Genomic DNA, 19189 nt, shown 5'->3' with positions numbered 1-19189 from the left:
TTAACTATAACGATAACCAAACCATAACAAGCCGTATACCTACTTACCGCCTATTTGGTCCAATCGGCAATTTGATTCCTGAAAAGCTATCAATATTTCGTTTATTTTGTATCTTTATTTCAGGAAAAAAGTGCCCTTAGAATTATAGTTAAATAGCGCAACTAACCGTGACTGTATCAAAAAATAATATTTTAAATATTTCCTCGAACAGTTTATAAAAACTTCTCCACTGAATAAAAAAGCGGCTAGCAACATTTTTTTATGATTAAGGTTGAATAAGTAAAATTGTACGTAATTAGCATTTTAATTAAGAGTAATTAAACGCTGAAGTAGTCAAGCGTAAAAGAAGGTGAAGCCAATAAAAATGTTCAAAGATTTTTTTTTATTTCCATTTAGAGGAACTTTAGGAAAGTAATTACCGTTTCAATTTTTATTAATGCCTTGTACCAATATTATTACTTGGATAGAATAACATTTTTTATATTATTAAGTAGGTACGTTAAGTGGGGCCGCTTTTGCTTTAATAGGAATCTAGAATTAATTATTTTTACGTTATTTTTAAGATTTATTGCTTGGACACGACATTATCCTATGGACTGCCTACTGTTCCCCGCGTTTCTACCCATGTTCCACTACTGCGCACACCCGGATAAAATAAAGTCTTTGTAATAATAATTCATAATATTAGCCTGGATTAGATATAAATGTAATATTGAGTATTATTAAATAGCTCCAAATACATAGAGTCTGAGGCCCTCTGCTTCCATGGGCCGAGGGAAGAAGCCACCTCCGGGGTCCAGCATCGTAGTTGGAGGGGTCACCATCACTGTAGAGTCGACGATGAAATACCTCGGACTCGATCTCGACAGTCGATGGGACTTCGGGGCGCACTTCCAGCGGCTCGCTCCTCGGTTGTTGGCCGCGGCTTCAGCGCTCTCACGCTTGCTGCCCAACCTAAGGGGGCCCAACTCCTCCTGCCGGAGGCTCTATATGGGGGTCGTGCGGGCGATGGCGCTATACGCCGCGCCAGTGTGGGCGAACACCCTGACGGCCCGCAACCTTGCAGTGCTACGAAGACCTCAGCGAGCGATGGCCATCAGAGCCATAAGGGGATACCGCACGATCTCCTTCGAAGCGGCTTGCCTCCTAGCCGGATCCCCACCATGGGACCTGGACGGGAAAGCCCTCGCGTCACTCTATACATGGCACGAGGAAGCGGTGGGGCGGGGTGAGCGCCTAGCGCCTCGGCAAATCGAGGCGCGCAGGGCAGAGCTCCGGCAAGAGGTAATTGCGGAATGGGAGCAGCGACTTGCGCAACCCACGGCAGGGCACGCCACTATCGCGGTAAGGCCCATCCTAAAGGAGTGGCTGGAGAGACGCCACGGCGCCCTCAGCTTCCGGCTGACGCAGGTTCTTACCGGACACGGGTGTTTCGGAAAGTTCCTGTGTCGCATAGGCCGGGAGCCCACGCCCGAATGCCACCACTGTGGCATCTGCAGCGAGGACTCCTCGCTGCACACATTGGTGGAGTGCCCAGCATGGGCAACGCAGCGCCGCGACCTAGCGGCAGCAGTAGATGCTGGGGGAAGTCTGTCGCTGCCGGCTGTCGTGTCCTGCATGGTCGGCAGCGAAGAAGGGTGGAACGCCGTCGCCTCCTTTTGCGAGGATGTGATTGATGGTCGCAAAGGAGACGGCGGAAAGGGAGAGGGAAACTAGTACCACTCTCCCCGCCCGCAGTAGACGTAGTGGGCGTCGCAGGGTGGCCGATCTCCGGCCACCATAGGGCGCGGCCTGCGGGCAACAGACTAGGGGCGTCTGTTGTCCGAACAGAAACAGGCCTCGAGACGGTGGCGTAGTGCTGCGTGCGCCTCTCCTAGTTGAGTTCACTGTGGCCGCTGGCTGATGGCCACTTACGGTGACTTGGCCCGCCTTCAAACATCTGGCGGGCCAATACCTGTCGGGGGTGCGGAAGAATGCTTCGGCGATACCCGTGCCCTCGACACAAGGTAATTGGTGGCAACACTGGGTGGGTTTTTAGCCGGTAAGAGTCCGGCACACCCCCTCCACCGACCCCAGGTGGAGGGTAGTCCATGAGGATTTTCCCCCTGATAAAAAAAAAAAAATGTATTGTAAGAGGCGCCACACATTCCCATACTTTTGACGCATATCTGTCGTTCGTTGGACACGCGGGACGAAATTCCAGCTTTAGAAACGTTTAAAAAAGAACTTACGTTTTAAGGAAGAGGAGTTATATGCTATTTTAGTTATGTATATGCCATTTGTGATATAAAAAACCGGCCAAGTGTGAGTTGGAATCGCTCACAAACTTTTAAAACAAATCTTTTAAATTCCGTCAAAATTCTCAAAAACCTTACTAGCAAACTCATTGAACAAAGCCCAAGTATTTGCACAGAGCCACAAAATTCTCAACTGTCCCCAACGCTAGATAAGTAGAAGCAATTAATACACGGTACATTATATTATGTACAAATTGACGCCACGGCTAAGTAACTGAGATTAGGGTAGGCGCAAGTTAGATGCGGGTTGGGCATGGAGGAGGTAGTAGATGGAGTGCTTGGTTTCCTTGTTTTGAAGAGGCATGCATTTGAATATTATTTTACGAGATAGTAAGCAATGTTATGGTGGAGAAAAAGCGAGTCTTTGAGGTCATCATATTGAGGAAAGTCAGCCAGGAATTATTGTTCTCTATTTTTAAGTTTTTCGAACCGTAGAAGTTAGTACCTACATGTGAAAGTAAAATAATAAAAGTTAGTCAAGAACCATAGGTACTTAATATTGAAGAAATAATATATTATTTTATTACTCTGAATGTACATTTTTAAATTTTTGGTGAAAATTGCATTACTTAAAGTGTAAAATTTCAGAAATATAACTCAAAAATATTACTTTGTCAAGTAACATTAATTTAAACGTGTGATTGATGACGATAATCTCCTTATCAAGCACAACCATCTTAACACTCCATTCACTCACTACTTCGTACCCCAGTTCTTGTCCCATTCGTCCTCAACCCACAAACTTCACGATGTAAATATATATTGTCGCTAGTTTGTGGTACAATTTGCCTAAATTTCCGACGTGGATAGATTAAACGGTCGTTAATAAAATTGTTCTGGAATTAAGCTTTAATTATCTGTAGATTTTATTTGTTTCCGTGTTTAGTTGGTTGGAAGTTATCCCGTCTGTTTGTCTTAAGCGTACCTCTGTAATGGGCTTTGTACTAATGTGATGTGGAAGCCAGGTACAAATATTCTTGATTCAGGGTTTTAGTCAGTAAGAGTCTGACACTCATACACGTACAGCGTGAAGGAGTGTCAGTCTTACTACTCTTGCTCTCAGCGGGTTATATGAAAATTTCTCATAAAGGTTTAAAATTAAATGTTCTTAACGATGCTTTTGAGCAAGTCATTTTTTATTATCTTTTACGTACTGTAATTAATTTGTATAAAATACTAGCTGATCCCGCGAACTTCGTATCGTTTAAACCTTCCCTGGACCTCTACAAACAGTTTAAAACCAAAATAAGCCAAATCGGTCCCGCCATTCTGGAGTTATAGTGAGACTAACGAACAGCAATTCATTTTTATATATAAGATTGCAGTTAAAACTACTTTGTATTTACCCAGCATACATTTTTGCCCATCGAGTTTAGCAGGTTACTTACATAAGAAAACAATTATTTAATCAAAGAAAACTGTGAATTCTTGTCGTTTTAAAAACAAGCTATTTATGTAGTTTGAGTTAATCTGTGTATTTTATTCCGTGTCCCTCCTCTCATTAATGCGACAATAGATGAGTATTTGTATTGTATGTCTTGTTTTGGTGAAAATAAAGGGCCCTTCTAACAGTAGTGTATTTAGAGGAAACAATTTATGTTCAAATTGATTCTTACAAATTGCGTAACAACTCCTATTGTACTGAAGAGTGTAAAAGGTAGTTGTGGTCGTAATTAGTTTTCTACTCACTTTTTTAGTAGCGTAATTGTTGTTATTAGACATTATGTTTGTGGTAGATAAATAATTATATGTATATCGTTATCAAAGATTTCTTGCAATTACGGTAAATAATGAATCTTTGACGAGTAGCCTACCAATGTCTTCGTTTGTTTACCAACTAGGCTCGCAGTGGATTATTTTTATATTTTACTCAAGAATAAGGTATCTACCAAAGATTATAGGTATAAGTGCTAAAAGGAGACTATTCACAGAAATGACGTATTTAAAGCAAAATTCAAGTTTTAAACCAAGAAAATTTTTGGCAAAAAACTACGGTAATTCCAGAAATGAAATTTACAACTTGGTATTTGCCCAAACAAACCTAAATAACGCTGAGTACAGCCTATTTTGCGAAACATTTTATTATCTGTTACAGCCGGCATGTCCCATAAATTGTTCTTTGGCTGCCGCACTGCGGAAATCTCACTTGTCTTCGCCACTATTTGTAAGAATTAAAAGTGTTTGCGAGTAAAAACTTTTTAAAGCCACGTTTAAGTGTTTTTAAGAACGTAAATATTGTTTTTTTTGTTGTCACTGGTTGGTATTTAATTAAAGGGTAGATTGTTCTTGTTTTCTTTCTAGAATATGTTTATTGAAAAAGGTATACATTCAAAGAAGGTATACCTATTTCGAATAAGGACTAGAGTCCCGGATTTTTGGGGCCGAAGACAACACGCAGAAGCCCTTGTGAAACAACTGTTATGAAATGTTGACACAAAACCGACGATTATCCCTGTATACACTATAGAAATAATAAGTTTTTTTTTTGTTTTTATGTCGCTATGGTAGTTTTTCGATAAAATTGTATAAGAGAAATCGTCAAAAGAATACCAATTTTCAAAACATTTTATATAAAACTAAAAAATTACTGTAGCAAGATTGTCACATCTTCATATTGTTATTGTACCATCTATAGACGCTTTCCATAGCTCACAAACCTAACTATTATTATTATCAATATGTCAATACTTCCGTAGTACAAAATTGTTTCCCCAAGTCCCATTGTCCTATGGTTTTAATACTGAAGTCCATTTTGAACCCTTATTACAACGCCGCACCATGTTTGATTAATTTCACCCCCGACAAGGGGAATTAATAAAATTTCAGACGTTTTTGTTTAAGCTGACAACAGACGAGGCAGGCTTTTATTTTAAGTCTAGCTTTTGCCCGTGACTTCGCTTGCGTATTGTTGTTTTAAAAACACTCATGAAAGTGCCTGAAAGAAAGGCATGCTAATTAGGTAACATACCTTAATCCGAATTGTGAAATGTAACCGACTTCCATAATATATCTAGAACTTCTTCTGACTTCTCGTTACTGCGGGGTTTCTTGCCCCCATCTTCTTAACAGAAAAAAAAAATATACAAACGCCAAACCATTAACTCAATCACATGCTGATTTAACTACCTTCTTTGAATAAACATACTCCGTCTTACCACAAAAACTTTTTAACGTCAGTTTAAGACTTGTCTAAAAAAATGTCAAATTATGACGTTGACATATGGTTCATTTTGGAGCCACATTTTTTTTAGACAAGTGTTAAACAGTGGTTAAAGTTTTTGTAGTAAGGCCAACTATGCTGAAAACCGCATCAAAATCGGGTCAGCTGAACATAAGATAGGTACTCGCACTCGAACATTCATACAGTCGTTTAAATATTAATACCCTTCCTTTTTCCACATTATGTTATAAATCGGTGTAGCTATTTTAGCGCATGAAAGCGTGACAAACAGACAAGCGTTTCTATTTATAATATTTTTACTAAGAACATGGAAGCAGCCAAAGTAATTACAATTAACTATTGTTAACTACAAAAATGTATGAGGAACGTAAATTAAATTAAAGTTAATTTCTTTCTTTTTTATATATGTATGTAAACTGTTCTTTTGAAATGGTCGTGTTTATAAAGCGTTCGGATATTGTGTTTTTAATTAAATGAGTATTCTTTACTTGTTTCGTATTTTTTTACGCGACTGCGAAGATGGGTAGTATTTTTTTATTTGCGGTTTTGATATTTTTCCCTACTTTTAAATGTAAGTTATGTTTTTCATTTGAAATAGGTATATTGTAGTTAATCAAAATATCACAAATATTAAGATTCAATCCTAATATTTGTGATATTCTGATTAACTGTTCGGAATGTAGCTTATATAATGCATTTACACATAGTTTCTTAGTAATCATTATTGTTCTGCATATATATCATTTTCAATACGGCACTATTAACTATAATTTTTTGAAAGGCGTTCTAAGAAAATCACATCATTTTAAGCAACTGCAGACCTTATTTTTTAATGGCACCGGCTTTTTACAATATATTATGTAGGTACTTACTTTAAAAAGTGAACAGTCACAGTAATGACAAAGACTCAGTAAAAAAATCTGTCTTGTCGAAATCTATAAGTAATACCTGCACGTACAAGGTTCTATATTTAAGTGTCCAAAAAAAGAAAAGTGTCAAAGCTACAAAAGCGAGAAAAAATAACGTAATTTAAAATATCTCATTCTAAATCGTTCACACCCTTTGTGAATTAACAAGATCTTAAAATCTTGAGTCAGCTTGAAACTAGACTAACTATAAGAGCCTTACTACAAAAACTTAAACAGCTGTTGAACACTTGTCTAAAAAAAGTATCACTGCAAAACGGATCTTATTTTTACGTCACAATCTGACCGATTTCTACGTCAATTTTTTTAGGCAAGTGTTCAACAGACGTTTAAAAGTTTTTGTGGTACGACAGCTAGAGTTTAGCTGAAAACCACTTACTTTGAGATAATCTGGAAAGCAGTTAGGTATATTAATAGGTGAACGTTTCAAATGAAAATATTAGCCATGAGCTATTATAATCACACGTTTTAAAGCATCAAAAGAAAATGCCAGTAAGTAATGGGTCGTAAAGGGTTCTGTACAAAAATACCTAATAACAACGCTTCTTTAAGATGTGAATAGTATTTCGTTCATTATTTCATTAAAGGGGATTTAACACGTTACGTGCTATGTGATGTTATATTCTGAACAACTGAAATTTCACAAAACGTAAGCCATTAATTTGAAGAAACCTTTGATATGATCGCGTCCTTTTTTTTTCCGACGTCAAAATTCATCAAATGACCCCTCCTGCTGTGGGTTAGCAGCGGTGAGGGAGTGTCAGACTCTTACTGACTAAAAACCGTCGTGTTCCGTCATAGGCCTTTTATGTACCAGGGCCGCGGTATCTCTTTCGAACAACCCGCAGCCCCGGATATGATCGCGTTCTTAAAACAAAATCTGTAAAAAAAAGAATACACTTTGAATACTGACATTTGAATGATAAACTGACATTACACATTTCAGTGACATGCATTTTTTTCTGTTCATATTATGTACCTACTTAATCTATAAACGAAACAGGTGGTACACCAAATAAGAGACCGTTTCATTATTTCCGTACGGAACCCTAAAGAGAGAGTCTTTCACAATAATAGCTCCATTTTTCACAGGGCCGAGTAGAAAATTATCAGTAATGAGACGCTCAAAGTAAGTATTTCTATTAAAAAAGCTTCTTTTATAACAATTTTGCTTCTTAATTGTACGATTTGTTGATTAAAACGCCTGAGCGGAGCAAAAATAATTTTTGAAATTAATTCCTTAACTGTTGGAAAATTTTGAGAAATGGTCGCTTTTTCTGTTAAGATTTCTTGATTGGGAAAATGGGAATGAAATAATATTTTTTTATCGATATGTAATTTATTGAAAACGTACAATTTGCTTTACAACCATTACAAACTTAGAGATGGTACTTTTTAATGGTTCATACGGCATTTAATCCCTACTAATATTATAAATGCGAAAGTAACTCTGTCTGTCTATTACGCTTTCACGTCTAAACCACTGAACTGATTTTAATAAAATTTGGTACAGAGATAGAGTTCACCTTGAGAAAGAACATTGGATAGTTTTTATCCCGGATTTTGAAGAATTTTCTTGGAAACGCGATATAACCGAACTCTGAAAATTAAATAAAATATGGAAAGAAATACCAGTCAGAAAACTGACGCCAGAGACAAGATCAATACAAACCAACATTTGAATTAATTTCGTTGGTACTCTAAAATAATATTTCGAGCAATATTTCTCCGTATTTATACAATGTTGTCCATTCTCTTTGTTTAAGACATTCACAAAGCTGTATCAAAGTCGTCGTCTTGTTTATCACGCTCTGATTCGGTCGTTGAACTTTAAGGTTTTTAATTTAAGAGGAATCTTGGTTTTGGTGTATGGTCAGACAGGCATCTGACCTTATTGTGCTCTTTTGTGCTTTCTAATATTGGCCTCGACTTCTACCTAGCCTTTTCCTAATTTTGTTAGAGCCTATTCTATTAAATATTTTCAATAGTTGCTTACTTTCGATCTGCAGGTTTGCTCTTAAATAATATTAATACGATCCAGATTAAAGTACCTTTATACACACATGTAAAGTACTTCCTAGTGGTTATATCGTTATCTTCGAAACTAAATTGGAATCAGTACACGCAAGAACATATGTACACATATGTAGTGTACTCCCGTGCTGCAGTATTCAAATTGAGCAAAAACTGACACTAGATTTAGCGTTATCCTTATCTACATGTTTCTTGTTTAGTTTATATATGCTGTTTAATCCAATAAGGCTTATCTATATTTATTATAAAGTATAGTTTGTTTATTTGCTTGCTTGAACGTGCTAATATCAAGAGGAGAACACAATAGTAAATCATTTTGCAAACAAGTAAAGTCTAAAATTATAAATACGTAAGTTACTTCAACTATCTGTCGTGCATTAATTTCTAAAGCACACAAATGTCTGACCGGTCGAAGTGTCTGAATGTGTGAGGACCTGAAAAAGGACTCTACTTTGAATCCGATTGGGTAGAACCCCAGAAAACAGCTAGTCAGTAATAACTAAAAACGTATAGTTTTTGTACCAAGTATACGTGTATCAAAAGGGTTAAAACCACACAAACTACCACATCCCCTTTCAGTTGACGGAAACATATGGACTGTATCATAAATCATACATTTTCGTAAAACTAAATTAAATTGGAAGTAAAAAGCAACGCGTTTATCATTAGTAAGTTTGAGGATTTACATTCGGGAAGTTTTTACTTAAGCCTCTAGGGATGTGAACTGGGGCTGTTTGGCTCTTCGGATATTGCATTATGATTTTATTTACCATGTTTATGTTTTTATTCCCAGTCTTACCAAGGGATATTGGGTTACCGGGCTAGCTGGGTTGAGGAGGTCATATAGGCAGTCGCTCCTTGTATAGTTATCGGCACGGATAATGAGCTCTCGGCGGAAGAGTGGGGATTGCTTTGCACACTGTACAACTAATAAATCACTTCTGCGCAGGTGAAGGTCAGGGCTCAATATCCTTGCCGATGATTATAAAGCACTGGTACTTAGCTGCATCTGGTAAGACTGTAAGTCGACCGCAACATAGTCGGAAAAAGGCTCATAAGATGATATTTTTATTCCCAGCTTCTACCAATACACCAAATAAGAGGTAGCAAATGAAGGCAATTTGCTACCTTTAAATAAAACCGGACTAATAGTTCCAGATATTAGCCAGTTCAAATAAAGCATTTTGCAAATAAAACAAGTAACCAAGAAAACAAACAAACTTATCAGCTTTATATATTAATACAGATAAGTGACAAACTTTTAAAATCAGGCTTCAAAATCCTCACATTTAACCCCAAATATCCGCAAATATCTGAGCTACATGTCCCACCACTATTAAGGACAAAAGCAAGCTTCACGCCGTTCCGGTAATATTGTTTTCTGAGCCCCTTCCGTGATAATAGACCATGGAGAACTAAATGACTAGCGGAGGTGCCATAACGGAAAATCTCCTGAGAATGTAGCGCGCCAAAATGTGGATGTTTGGGGGACGAGGAACGTTAATGTCTTTGCCTTACAGGCCTTCTTTGGACCCGATCAATTTTTGTAAAACAAAAAATCGTTGACAGGTGTCCCATAGAACCATAATTCACTCGTAACTGATCGTTTTGGTCATGCCCACCTTACGTACTTCCCGCACTTATTTAATGTAGAAGAAGGCGGCAGACCTACCTGCATTATGGTGTGACGATCTGTAGTTCGTATTGTATAATTGGTGCATCATGCAGTAGATAGTTGTCTAAGTACCTATATAATGTTAATATTATGCAGACAATAGGTATTCATCATACAGAAAGATGTTAGTTAAGAGAAGCACGTAACTTGTGTGTATTGTATTTTGAATAAAGAAAACACTTCCTTATAGGTATTAGTTATCTTAACATGCTGTGTTTTAATGACACTGCTTCCCCTCATTGCTTTTTGAGGAACCTGCCTATCAGAAAGTTTGCAAGCCCAACATCCTGGCATCTCCGCTCATCTCTTCATACTCCGTGTAACAGACCCTGATGCCACGGTTTTTGTTGTCAACATGGAGCTGGTAACACTGACAACTCGAATTAAGGCTACTCTTCCGCGATGGCGTTGTTTAAGCATTTCATTCTGTTAAAGTTCTTGGAAATCGCATCTGGTAAATGGAGGCTTCTTCTTGTCGATGATAAATCTTTATGTGAACTTCCAAATATGAATAGGTTATTAAAATAACCATAGTACCAATAAGTAAGTATATAGTTTCGGTGTTGGCTAATCGCCTTATATGAGAACAGCCGCCGTTGCTGATAAATCGGCTAGGAGGACATCATCATCAAGTAAAAATTTATTTTCATAAAAAGTCACTAAAAAGACCCATTTGAAAAATTTTCCTTTTCACAGTTAAGTAAACGAATTAATTCATTTTCCTGTAAAAATATACATTTAATTACAAATTGAAAATGACGCTTCCCACACTTAAATTACTTCGTAAGAATAAGAATTGAAAACGACTTTCCTTTCGCACACAAATCTATCTTTCAATAAAAGAATCGTTCTTTTCCCATTATTCAAATAAAAAGAAAAATTATTCAAATGAGAACAATCCAGTATTTAAAATTGGGACTCGAGGTCAGAGACCCGATGTGAACGAACATGGTACCCGAATATAACAAGCCTTAGGGCCACAGAATTATCAGCTTGGAATTGTAAAAAGAAAAGTTTTTGAAATTGGACAAAGTTTTCGTGGAAATTATACTTTACTTTTGGACTCAATGATTGTTCATTTTTCGGGTATTGTGAGGAGATAATTTTTAACGACACAATTTGGTATTAACTTGGTGGTAAGAACAAAAGTTTAGTTTTGGGAAAAATTATGAATGATTGTTAGAAAATGTCAGGTTACGTCACTTGGTTAGTAGTAAATTAATTTGGATTACATTATAAGGCTCTCTAAAGAACTTAGCGGACTCTGGTTGACCTCTTGTGGAACTAAGGCCACTTTTTTGACGTTTTCTAATAACAGTACGTACGTGTGTTTGTTGTTCTTGCACGCTAAAGCTACCCGACGGATTTTGACAAAACTTGACAGTAATACAAGCTACTTTTTCCATGTATTTTAACTACAATATAATTATGAAGAAGCTTCACAGAATACTCTGGCGGAATACGTTTTAAGTAGTTATCAGTGAATTTTGAAGCGCCCATCTCGTTTGTTTTATATTGAAACTTCTGCGGACCATAGTGATAAAGTTGCAAACTGAATTTAAATCGGCAGCCGTCATATTTGCATCTTGTTGTTTGCAAAAAAGGGCCAAGTGCGAGTTGGACTTGCGACCAAAGGTTTCCATACCGTGATTAATTTTAGAAGAATTTGACAAAAAGTTACTTTTGTTCATCATCATCATCTCAGCCATACGACGTCCACTGCTGAACATAGGCCTCCCCCTTAGATCTCCACAGATACCTGCTGGAAGCGACCTGCATCCAGCGTCTTCCGGCAGCCTTTATAAGGTTGTCTATCCACCTGTACTTTTGTTGGATGGGAGAAATAAATAAGCTTATGTGCGTAAATAAATAAGCTTACTTGTTATGGTGTAATCGTTTATTTGTAGTTACAGCTATAATAAAAATTTCATCATCAGTGATAATTTCAACTGTTTAACTGTCACGGTTCTTGTGATACAGCCTGATGATAAACAGACGGACGAATGGACAGCAAAGTTGGTACCTAAGAGCATCCCAGTTTTTCACCCTTCATGTACGGAACTCTAAAAAGAAAAGAAGTATTAAGTAGTTGGCGGTTTGAGATGCTGTAATATTTTTGTTACAATACTAGCAAGTGTTTGCGTTATCTAGTGCATTTTATGCACTTCAATGCCTTTCATTTTATGGCTTTCAGAAACAATGTGGCTTTCTTTTACTGCAAAGCATGGTAAATGGACTTTATAGAATACCTTTATATTATAAATAGATAGTTGGTTAAGGCTCTTGAACGGATCTTTTACCTGGCCTTTCTTCCTTAGGCCTGAAACGATGGCTAACCGAAAGGTGGCAGTAACGTAACGAGATGGTCTGATGATCTGACGAAGGATGCAAGCCTCTTCCAACTGATCCTCGATGGGAATTTGGATGGTTTGTGTCTTTTGTGTTATCTTTGGCAGTCGTCACGGGTAGGTACTCAGAAAGTCTGACAACCAGCTTTACCTAGCGGTATGTTTTTACCTAGGGTTTCCCGCGTTACTGGGTTGAGGAGGTCAGAAAGCCAGTCGTTCGTTGTAAAACACTGGTACTCAGCTTAATCCTGTTAGACTAGAAGCCGACCCTAACAGAGTTGAGAAAAAGCTAGGCAGATGATGACGCGATATTGTGAAAACACATGAACTTAACAGTTTTTGCTTACACTTTAAAATATTCATGCATGCATGTTTCACCAACTATTGTACCACTACCAACGCAAAGTTTTTCTTTCTTTGTAAACTGTGAGCAAAATTGAAACATAAAGTCACTGAATGACTCTCTTGTCGTCTTACATAAACTGAAAAGTGAATAAAGTGAAAATGAGATAAATATCTGGTAGAAACTTGTATACAATGTTGTTTTTATAGCTTTAAGCTTCTTTATGGCAAAAGGTTAAAACTACGAGGAAAATACTCGTCTTGAAGTTAGTAGGTAGGTACCTGTGTATCTAGTCAAGATAGTTGATTAAAATGTTTTTCATTACAACATTATCAGACACTCTTTCTTCCCAAGATCTAATCGAATCGTTTATTTGTCTTAAATAAAATGTGTTAGTACCATTCTCCACTCATAGGGCATAAAAAATAGTTTATAGAGATATTATAATAATATCAAAATAAGATAAAAGTGGTATGCATTTTGCACGAACACAAATGTTAGCAGTGGACTAGTGTCGACATGGGCAAACGTGTGTAATTTCGCTGGAATCTCACCATAATCGGTTGAGTCTTCGATCACCAAATACTTGATACCAAGGCTATTGGAGAATCACTTACGCACTAACGATCCTTAAACTTGGATGTCTTATTGAAACTCCATTTAGCGTCCCTCGAGAAAATATTGGCATAAACTCATTCACATCCCCAAATACATTTGCTTAAAACCAAAGTTCAGTTGGCTCAGGCTGATCTTTACTCCCTAACCCTGCAGCTGGCTGATCTCCTTAAAATGAGAACAGCCGCCGTGGCCGAAATCGGCCGTGGACGCCACTATTATTATGATTGTGCTGATTGTGATTTTGATGCAATTTCAACATCATTAATTTAAAAGCCCAGCTCTTGTCGATGCAGCTCCTTCCATTTATGCCTATCTAGCGCCAACTCCTGAACTTATACGTCACAACCTTCACCTTTTCTTTAATTTGCTTGATGCGATTTACAGCATAGCATTTTTCAAACTTAGGAGAAGGCTTTAGGCAAGTATATTGTTGAAATCGGTTTTCTTTTATTATACCTAAAGGTTTTTTTATAATCTATCATGCAGTTCATAGTAATCGATCGATCGAGTTCAGAGATTTTCTCTCAACTCAATGGATTGAGATAAATGCATCGCACTTTATTTTGAATGGTTCGAAAATGTAGCTGAAATAAAAATAGAATTAATGTACTTTATGGGAGATTAAGGTTCAAATGTATGAATATTTTTTAGAGAACTTAAGCGTAATTGTGCGCCCCGTAGACTCATAATGAGGAACTTTCTGTCAGAATAAATGTGTTGTATGAATTATGTTATCAGAGGTGTAAGCACTGTGACGCACGCAAGTAATGGTTTCTTCGAATTCTCGAAATACAGTAATTTTATAGTTCGTCTGCTTTATTGGTTTTAGAAAAAATGAATAATGAAAAAATGTACATAGGTATGTTGCACCATCCTTATTTTAGTTATTTTATGTAAAATAAAAAAAAAACGTAATATTTCAACCTAATCCCAATTGATACAAACACTTTAGTATTTCATTTAAACAGATGTCGTAGTTTTCCATTGTTTTAAAACAATAGAAGCGTTTTAAAACTATTTGTCAGATGTCAAAGAAAGCGCTTTAAAGGAGTTACAAATACCTAAGAAATATAACTGAATTTAGTTTCAAGTACTTGTTTATTTATCTCTAAGGAGATCTAGAGAAAGTTTTTCTAAAGAGAAAATTATACAAGAAATATAGTCTTTATTTATTTGTATGTCTCGCGGTGTCTTGAAGGTCAACGACCTCGCGAAACCAATTACGCACACAAATTGTTATATAATTGATATTTCCCAGAGGAATTTAATATTCGTTGCTACGTAGGTAATCTGTACTAGTATTATAAATGCGAAAGTTCAAGGTACTACCACAGTACTGATTTAAATAAAATTTGGTACACAGGTAGACTAGACAGTAGAGCTTGAAAAACGTAGGCTATTTTTATCCGGCTGTGGGAAGAAGTTCTCTCGAGACTGAGGTGGATATTTAGAACTTTTTAAACAGGTTTAATATAGTTTAATCCAAGTTGGTCTTTAGGGGAACATGTTTAGTCAATTGCTAGATTTATGAGATTTAACGGGGCTGAAAATGGAGTAGGTAGGTACTTATTTTGGGCTGCTAAAATTGTGGGAGTGACTGATTTGTTCGCGACAGACCGACATACAAAATTACTTTCGTATTGATAATATTGAGTAGGTAGTAAGAATTACCGTATAACACGTGAATAGCCGTATTTGTAGTCAATGTGTCAGCTCACACACTGCTGACTAAGCAGTCGGCCCGATGGTTGATTTTTAAGCGAATTCAATCAAAGGTCATTGTTATGAGTATCCTTTCATTTCCATACTGATTTATGAGCCCCAATAAACTATCGGCCAATTAAAAGTTAGTATACAGGTACGCTTAAAGTCAACCGAAGGAGAAAATTGGATAATAATATTCCCACTACAACACTAAATTACTTCTAAATAAAATATCATCGTAATATCAACCAGAAAACGAGCTATGTATTAATTTATAACGCGAAACATGTTTATTATAATGTTTTATGAGGGTTAAAATTAATTAAAATTTTCACGTCTGCCTTCAATTTGTAAACCCTTGAATTAAACACAGGAGCGGGTTTGACGCGAAAATGGCTGAGAATTAAAAAGAGAATGTACTTCTGCAATAACATTCTTGTTCGTATTTTTTTTAATAGTAAATATTTATTTTGTCCATTTATGTTTTAATGGCGGTTTCTTTTGAGGATTTTGAGTGGACAAATATTAAGCATTGTCTTTGTTTTAGATGCTGTTTTGTTATTCTCGCTATTTTTATTTTTATGTTTACTTCTTATGTACTTTATTAGGTATTTCCTCTTATATTTACTTTATTACTTACGTATCTTGACTGAATGAATTGAGCAAGAGTTCCCTGCAGACTTTTAGTCGGCCAATTGTTTGCTTGGGCTCATTAATCAGTATGATACCGATTACTGTTAGTTCGCACGTAGTAAATATTAGGTATCTAGGCAAACTGTCGGCTAACAGTTTAGTTTACAGTGTGTTACTCTTAAGGTGAAGGAAAACATCTTGAAGAAACCTGAACTTTGACTTTGAACAGCTAATCCTTCTTAAACGCACGTGGTGATTAACGCAGAACGGTATTCAGCTGCATCCAGTCAGACTGAAAGCCGACTCCAACATAGTTGATGAACTAAATAGGTAGTTACTAGAAGTGACACAGAAACGTATAAATTACAACTGTCTCTACTAGGTATATAACTGCCACTTTTAGTGAGTCAATTATAGTAGCCCACAGAGGAACGAAAGATAGCGGAGATGCCATAAGGAAGGTAGGTCAGGCGTCTTCTTGTAGGTCAAGTACCTAACGTACGGCAGGTTTGATAAGTTACTAGACGTTCGGGTTCCTTGTTAAATCAAAACCAATCTGGTTAAGTTTGGTCTTGATTGATTGGTGATTTTATTTTGAATATAATGGGTGGGTTCTATAGGTGTGTAAGGGCGGAGCTAGTATCGTTCCTCGTCCCAAGAACACCCGCATTTCGGCGCGCTACTTTCTTAGGAGATTTTATGTTATGACATTTTGCTATCCACGTAGTAGCCTTATCTATGTTCGAATAGCAGTTTCAATTGAATTGAAAAACTCATCTTCGTTACCGATATCCAATTGTATGGTATTGTCTCAATTATTTACGGTAATTACCACGGCAAGAAATGATTGTTATTTTTTCTATTTTTACGAGTAACGCGAATATGAGGGAATTTCTAGTGATATTTGTTCGTAAGTATTATTTATCTTCGTATTTTACATTAAAAGTAGCTATTATCCATAATTTCATCCATGTCCCAGGGGAGTACCACTTTCCACGCCCGAGTAAAAAGTAACCTAGTAGGTCCTTTTTCAAGCTATGAAAAAAAGTATCGTGTAAAAGTCAGGCTTAGTGGGTAAAGAACGAACATCTGAAGTATGGGTTCTGTTCCAGATCAGGTAAGTACCTATGCAACTTTTCTAAGTTTGTATGTACTTTCCAAGTATATCTTTGACTATCTTGGACACCAACGACTGTGTTTCGGAGAGTACATTAAACTGTAGGTCCCGGCTGTCATTTAACATCCTTGGCAGTCGTTACGGGTAGTCAGAAGTCAGTAAGTCTGACACTAGTCTTACGAAAGGGTATCGGATCACCCGGGTAACTGGGTTTAAGACTCCTTATAAAATATTGGTACTCAGCTGCATCCGATGAGACTGGAAGCTGACCCCAACATTGTTGGGAAAGGGCTCGGAAGATGATGTAATACAAATAGCATGTTTGTTTTTTTCAGAAGGCACTCTTATTACCGTAACATGGTTTATACTGACTCAAGTCCTGGCGATACCACCGCAAAGACGCTCTCCATGGCCTCAATATACGACTGATAAGATTAAAGCATTGCGTCAAGGGTAAGTTCAAATTTGTAAATCATGTAAAGGTTGTACATCGATGATGATGATGACGAATCTTGAGCTCTGACCTACATCTGCACAGAAGTGATTTATTAGCAAAGAAGCAATCTCGAGTGACGGCTATGACGCGATGCACTGCTGGCCAATCACCGCTTTAGCCCGCCCCCGCTCCTCACTTCATACCACAAAAGGGACCCAATAAATTACTTCTGTGCAGGTGAAGGTGAGAGCTCAAGATTCGTGCCGATAACTATACATATAATTTAAGTTCAGCTTAACGTTAACTGGTTTTTATGATAGTTTTTAAGGGAGATGTTACTGGGCTTGAACGAAAAATAATCACATCAAGAGTACCCGAACACTTGAGGTCGCTTTAGGCTAAACAGTCGGTAGATAGTTGACCCGATGGTAGCCAATTTTTTTTTAGCGAAAGTTTTCAGTCAATCTGATACAGCTAAATACCTGATCTTAGTAATGTGCGTACTACCATTCATCTTCACACTGATTTATGTCTGTCAAATACCAATCGAACATGAACTTTACACTTACACTGTTGTGAAAAGGTTCTGGGCTGGAAGGTTAAAAATCTATTGAATTTTGGTAGATTTTGATAGATTGAGGTAGGTTGGTGTACAATCATCTGTACAATGGTTAGAAGAAATGTAGGTAGCTAGTTATCAAGTATAAACGCTTTAATCAGAAACTTGGCTTGCATGGATTTAAAAGAAATTAAGATTAAAAGAATTTTAAAATTATACTTAATACTTACTATTATTGTCGCTTATAAAAGTTTGTCTTTTCAACCACTGAATAAAAACTTAACACTGGATAAAAACTTAATCTAAGTAAAGGGAGGTTGCTTAAGTAATTCACCTTTAGGTACTTACCCAGTATCTTAAACACACATTTACATTTTACTGGGCACTCGTTTCAGTACTTATTATTAATTCGAGGGTAGTTTGTGCCTTTTAGAGTCCATAAAAAGTGTTCGCAGCTGGAATTTAGCCAACTAGTTGGGTATATACGTTAAACTAGTGTGTATTTCATGTAAGGTTGCGGTTACACGGACTGGTTATAGATATACCCATTGCTTTTCACTTAAATAGTGAGTAAGTATTGGGATCTAATAATGCATTTAGGATAAAAAAATGCGTCTCGCAAAATTCAGGACTTTATGTCCCTTGGTCTGTTTATTAGACATGAACTAGGTTTAGGTATCTTGCAGTTAAGCTATTTACCTGGTAATCAAAAAGTTATATATGGATTTCAAATAGGTTAATCATTTTTCATCTATTCAAAAACTTGAATAAATAAATTATATCCATCAAAAATATTTCAGTACGTATACATACAGCCTTAGCAATAAAGTACTAAATCCATACATATTACTGCAAAATAAACATTGAAACAATGTGTTGAACATACCATTTGCAATGCATTTTTTCACTCTTTATACCCAAAAAGACGGTGTAAAGTTCGTCACGAGAATTTAATCAATTTTGATAACAATTTTGTTTGTACACAAAGAACAGTTTGATGTCAAAGGTAACGAGTAAAGTGACGGTATAGTAATTCAATTATCTTTTTGATAGAGAAATCAGGAGAGCCTTAAAATTATCAAAGAAAAAAACGAAGGGTTCCTTACATTATTTAGAAAATAAGCAAAAAAATCACGTTTGTTGCATGGGAGCCCCCCAAAATATTTATTTAATTCTAGTTTTCATTTTGTTGTTATAGCGGCAACAAAAATACATCATTTGTGAAAATATCAGCTCTCTAACGGTTCATGAGATACAAAAAAAATATTGAATATACCTACCGAAATGCCTGTCAAAGTCACTTGTCCAATTAAAGATC

This window comes from Helicoverpa zea, chromosome 24 (genome assembly GCF_022581195.2).
Source record: "Helicoverpa zea isolate HzStark_Cry1AcR chromosome 24, ilHelZeax1.1, whole genome shotgun sequence".
In the NCBI taxonomy this organism is placed as follows: domain Eukaryota; kingdom Metazoa; phylum Arthropoda; class Insecta; order Lepidoptera; family Noctuidae; genus Helicoverpa; species Helicoverpa zea.
The sequence above is the reverse complement of the archived record's forward strand: the minus strand, read 5'-3'. Positions refer to the sequence as shown.